Source organism: Sebastes fasciatus, chromosome 2 (assembly GCF_043250625.1).
Source record: "Sebastes fasciatus isolate fSebFas1 chromosome 2, fSebFas1.pri, whole genome shotgun sequence".
Taxonomy (NCBI): Eukaryota; Metazoa; Chordata; class Actinopteri; order Perciformes; family Sebastidae; genus Sebastes; species Sebastes fasciatus.
In genome coordinates this window covers 4,515,852-4,521,851 of record NC_133796.1, presented here as the reverse complement: position 1 = coordinate 4,521,851, position 6,000 = coordinate 4,515,852, and the positions used below count along the sequence as shown (strand labels likewise).

Genomic DNA, 6,000 nt, shown 5'->3' with positions numbered 1-6,000 from the left:
ATTTGAGAGCATTACATGTATTCTCTCTCTCTGTGCCTCAACCCCCCCTCTCCATCCCTCCCAGAGGTGAGATAATGACTCCCAACAATGAGCAGGAGGGAGGAAGTTGGCAGCGCTGTCGCCACATAGCGAAGCCCAACGGTTATTATGGCACGGTCTGCTCCTCCCCTCCTATTTATCTGTGTACACACACAAACTAGGATCTAATTTAACACATCTCACCAGCAGCTCCACTGCAGTGGTACGCATTGCACCTCCAAAATCATCAGATCACAGCTCCCCCCCTTAGCATACATACTATACATTGTGTGGGTATATAGGTGGTGGTGATGGGTGGGGGTTGCCTAATGCAGCTTCATAGACAGCAGCAGGTTGAGGGGAAGACACTGAAGGAGGGAGAAAAGAGGCAGATGGAGAAAAAACAGCGAGTGACGGAAAAAAAAAAAGAGCAAGGAGGGTGAGCAGAGAGGGGAGGAGAGAGAGAGTAAAGAGGGAGGGGAGGTTGATCCAACAGCGCCTGGTGAGACAGAAGTTTCAGCTCTGCGCTTCACACACACACAACCAGGACACAAGATAACACACATACATACATCCATACAGGTGAGGCAACTCTTCTTCTTCTTCTTCTTCTATTTTTTTAATGCATGTTATATAATATATGATGCTGACATTCAGGTGTGAAGGTGAATGCAGTGTGAGAGCGATGAACTTTGAGAGTGTGCAGGCATGCAAGCGTAAACACCGGAGCATCCTGGGAGTTTTTTTTTTTGTTGTGTCCTGAGGGGGACGAATGTCAACAAAAGAGAAAAAGAGTCCAATGCAAGAGTGTCCACCTTAAGTGTTGCATGCTGTGTGCGAGTGCTGGTTGGAAAAAGCGCTATACTATGTGTGTGTGTGTGTGTTCAGCAGTCGTGCCGCGTCTCAGCAGCATGCATTATTTATCTGCACTGATCTCCAGAAACAGCGATACCTCAGTGGGGATGGATGTATACGCTGTAGTGTGTTAATATCATATGTGATAGCTGGAGTGATATGATGAGTGCTGTGTGTGTGAGAGAGGAGAGCAAAAGGACACCCTGCATCTTTTATATGTTTTCAGCTGTGCCACACTTTGCTTTGTCCCTTGTTTGTAACATCTTGCCACAGTAGGTTGTGCAGCGCTACGCATGGATATCCTATGGTTTATTTATCTTTCATTATCTGTGGTGGGGAGCCCCCCATGGCAGCAGGAGGCTGTGAATAACGCTGAGGTGATGAGATCTCTCTTATCTTTGGATGGCTTTCCCCACACTGAGGAGAGGTTGACTCCTTTTGTCTGCAGTACCTTAATCCACATCGGTGTGTATAACACACGGATGCTGCAGGCAACAGATTCATCATCTGACTCAGTGTGTGTGCAGATTACACAGTTGTAAAAAGGGGCATATGCTGGTGTTATTTACAGCATCTCTGTGTGTGTGTGTGTGTGTGTGTGTGTGTGTGTGTTTGTGTGGATGCTTCTGCCCTGTTTTATTGAAGACTGAAGGCAGCTGCTGATGTGGAGAGAGAGCAAACAAAGAAAGCAGTAAGACAGTTACTTTGGTCTATATCTAGATCACACACGATCATACACACTTTAATGACAGGTAAAGGAATGCTCCACTGAAACTCACCCCCCCCGGTAGGCTTGGAAGGTGGTTCTGAAAAGTTTTGAGCTTCCTGCTTCGAGGAAGATTGCAGCTTGGATTTGCAGATGAATGGATACCAATGGTGAAAAAATGTATAGTAGGGCTGTCAATCGATTCAAATATTTAAACGTGATTAATCGCATGATTGTCCATAGTTCATCACGATTAATCACAAACTAATTGCACATTTTGTATCTGTTCAAAATGTACCTTAAAGGGAGATAAGTAAAGTATTTAATATCAACATGGGAATGGGAAAATATGCTGCTTCATGCAAACATATGTATATATCTACTTCCGCCAAGGTCGAAGGCCTAGGAAGGAGGTTATGTTTTCACCGGCGTTGGTTGGTTTGTCCGTTTGGAGGATAACTGCAAAAGTCTGAGATGGATTTCAATGACTTTTTTTGGAGGGGTTGGGTGTGCACTTCTTTTTATTATTGGAAATCAATTAACAACACAAAACAATGACAGATATTGAGTTTGGAGCTTTATTTAACCTCCTTCGCAAAAAGCTAGTATGACATGGTTGGTACCAATGGATTCCCTCTGGAGCCCGCTACAACCTAAAAATAGAAAGTTATGCATTAAATAAATTAGTGTCGTTAAAACAAATTTGCGTTAATTTTGACAAGCTTAATTTATAGAAACTAATCCTGCAGTGTACTCCACTTTCCTTTGTCTATAAGGACTGGACGTACCCACACATAATGACTGTTTCCACCAACATATACTAACGACTTGTAAGTACAGAGGGAAACACACTTGACAGCTTATAGGCAGACTATAATTAGAGTCACGTACCTTAGCTACACAACCACTGAGTTCCTGCAACAACAACAGAAATGTACACATTAAAAACACAGTCACACAGATGAATACAAAACAACAAGGGAAGGATGTGCAAATGCAGAGAGTCCAGGGCTGTCAACGAATATAAGAAGTAATCACTGTGACGTCACCCATTGGTTTGTGCACTGCTTTTTTGAAGCCTCAAGTTCGGCATTTTGGTATTTGGCTGTAGCCATCTTGTTTTTTTTTGCAGCCAACAGTAACACAAGAGAGTGGAGACAAGTCCAACCAAACTCTGAATAAGTTTTCTGAGTTTTTCTGAGCAACATTTTCAGGCGACCAAAAAGGTTATAGTTAACTTCCATGAACTAAAAAAAACAGACTGTGAAAGGGTTAAAGTTGTAAGACGAAAACACAGACAACTCCTAGACCGGACAACGCCGTGGTAGCGACCTGTCAATCACAAGGTAGCCCCGCCCTAAAGCATCCCCTGCTTTATGGTCTATTTGACTCTAAATGGGACCATAATTTACTAAATGAACATCATGCTGTATTGAAGAAGACTTGAAACTAGTGATTGAGACCATAAACTCATGTTTACAATGTTTACTGAGGTAATAAATCAAGTGAGAAGTAGGCTCATTTTCTCATAGACTTCTATACAATCAGACTTCTTTTAGCAACCAGAGGAGTCGCCCCCTGCTGGCTGGTAGAAAGAATGCAAGTTTAAGTTGGACATAATGCGCCAAAATAGATATTTGCATCGTTCGAACCTTTGTGTACTTTTAGTATTTAATATTCAAACATCATTTTTGGACAATTTTGACAAGACTACCAGGCAAACAGGAACATTTCAGTGATTTATTGACCACAACGGAGGTGCATAAGCGTACTTGATCATTAGGTAACAGGGTAGTAGAGGCTCAAAAGCACTAAGCAACAAAGACAATCTGGCAATTGACTGAGGAAAAAGAAGATGGTATATGTACTGAAGTGCTGATGAGGGAACGCGGAAACAGGTGGCAAGGTCTGAGGGCATCTGTTGGACAGGTAGAGAATGGCAATGAGTTGGCCTGGGGAAGTGGAAATGTGGCTGGAGGGGAGAATGTGACAAAAACAAAAGTTTTTAATTTATGCAGGAAAGGCAAAGAATGGCAACACATTTCTTTACCTTAAGCAAAGGAAAACAGCTTGCAAGCTACAATACGGAGTATTCCTATAAATGATGCAGGTGACGGAATGTGAGAAGAAAGCACCACACTGCCTTTGCTCATGCCACGACCCCCTTATCCATATCTTATCCAAAACACACAGGGCATTAACCCTACTCAGATATTCAGCACCACAAATCACCTTAAAAAACAGTTGCACTTCATCCAAGTCGAGGCTCTGAGGCTCCAAGTTAGCCAGTCTCTTCTTTCATGCTAAAGCTTTGAGTAGTTTTAATTTGGAAAAGGATCAGGTGTTACTTTTCACAGAGGAAGTTCTTCTGACGTGTATTTCCAGGGCTGAGTCACATTACTGTTAAAGTTAATACGTGTTAATAACAGTGAATAACAAGCATCAGACTTCCTCTGTTTGATGCTGCAATTAGTTTTAGGTCGGGTTTGACTCTCCCACCCTGTTACGTAGCACTAACAAAGTCTCCCTCGGCTTCATGCGGTACGTTAAATCACCCAGTCGAACACAGTTACAGTTCATAAAAGCCTTTACAGACCGGAGCGTTTTTTTTTGTGTGATTAATTTGCACGTCAATATATTAATAAATATATAATTGTTATATTATTATTAAATATAACTGTCGTTTTTTGTCATTAATACGTTAACACAGAACTTGAATATTGCGTGGCAAAAAAACCCAACGTAATTATTTTCCTGAACGATGCCAATTTTTCCGAGTTTTCGCACCTCGAATAATGGCACCAACCAATCACGTTGTGCGGAACGGACATGTTCAATACATACACTGCAGTGTACAACAACACGGAGGCTCTGTAGTCCAAACCAAGATGGCAAACTTTATTACCTCCGCCGAGGCGGTTATGTTTTCACCGGCATTGGTTTGTTGGTTTGTCTGTTAGCAGGATTACTCCAAAAGTCCGCGATGGATTTGAATGAAATTTTGGAGGGGTGGGGTGTATCAAAATGAACAATCCATTAGATTTTGGTGGCGATCCGGATCATGATCCGGATTCAGTAATTTTTTTAAGGATTCCGATCAGCCTGAGCTTTAAGACCACAGGGTATAACACATGCGCGAAGTAACTAATGACGCGTGACCCCGCCTCCTTCTGAGAGCAGAGAGATACGCGTGTGGATGTGTGTGCGGAAACTGCTGTCCGTCCGCGGTGAGAAAGAAAAAAACGGTAGATGACGGGACGAGAGACAACGTAGTGTTACGTTACACAGACATAACAAGGCTGCTGAATGAGAGAGGCATCCGCCGATAAGTTACATGGAAACACACCGTGTTAATAATAAGCCGACCACCTCACGGTACCGCCAGCTGTGAGCTGTTTTTAAAATCACGCGTTGGCAGAGGTGTGCGCTCTCCGAGTGCAATTCTAGTTACTCCTTTCAACCTTGACAAAGGCAGCGCAGACCAGATCCACTTCTTATGTTCTTACCTTTCACAATAATTTTCACAATTGTTTCGACTGTCGACGTGCGGTACTGCCGCACCAGGTGTAATTTACTATAATGTAATTGTGGTGGGAGGGGAGGTGGATGGGTCCAACAAACACAAAGCTTTCATCCAGAAGACCGCTTGTGTCCGTTGTGAGAGAGAATGTGTTGATTATTGAATAATGATCTACAATGAGATTCTTTTCAAAACAAGACTGCAGACTGCAGAGATCTCAGCTCTTAAAGAGGTCCTGAACATGATGTTTTTCAGTGCAGACCAGGACCAGCAGGGTTAAACCAATCAAAGGTAGCCTACAGAAACTCAAGCATTCACCAAAGTAAACAGAGATAATTATGACTACTGTATCGTATAATTATGACTTAACATAATTACGAGATCTGTATCTCGTAATTATGAGATATGGGGGGTGTCATAATTTAATTTTTTTGGTAAATGCAATGCACTTCCATAGTAACCCAATGATTCAGGGAGGGTAAAACTGAAACTACATTTTGCACCAGAGTGGAGCCTCGCTGCTGTTTTGAACTAGACTCCAGAGTGAGGCAGCAGCAACTAATTACATGAACGACCTTCTATAAGTCATCTGAGGATAAGCAGTGGTTTAATCATTGAGATACATCTGAACTGCAGAAAGAATTGCTGCACAACAGTTATAAAGTGTTTTGCAAAAAGAATATTTAAACGTAGGATTAGTCTGGTAGCCACAAGGACTAGTTGCAGATCATATTTTCAAAGAGTTTGGAGGTCCTTTTGACCATCAACCAAGGCAGCACACAATGCTGTTGTATTAACGAGGCCGATGCTGCAACAGTACAACTGGCAATATGTTCCAAATAAAACTGAATGTGGGCCTTTTGCAAAAGGCAGATAAGCTGCTGTCGAATACACCTCTGCA

General features: G+C 42.4%; 1 protein-coding gene across 1 annotated transcript in view; it reads left to right on the top strand.

The window, feature by feature from the left end:
- The first annotated feature begins 226 nt into the window (after positions 1-226).
- Positions 227-6,000, top strand: part of c1qtnf4 (C1q and TNF related 4) — a 38,741-nt gene continuing 32,967 nt past the window's right edge. The window contains exon 1 of the mRNA XM_074659272.1: positions 227-600. The gene's annotated coding sequence lies outside the window, so the exon portion shown is untranslated. The remainder of the gene's footprint in view (positions 601-6,000) is intronic.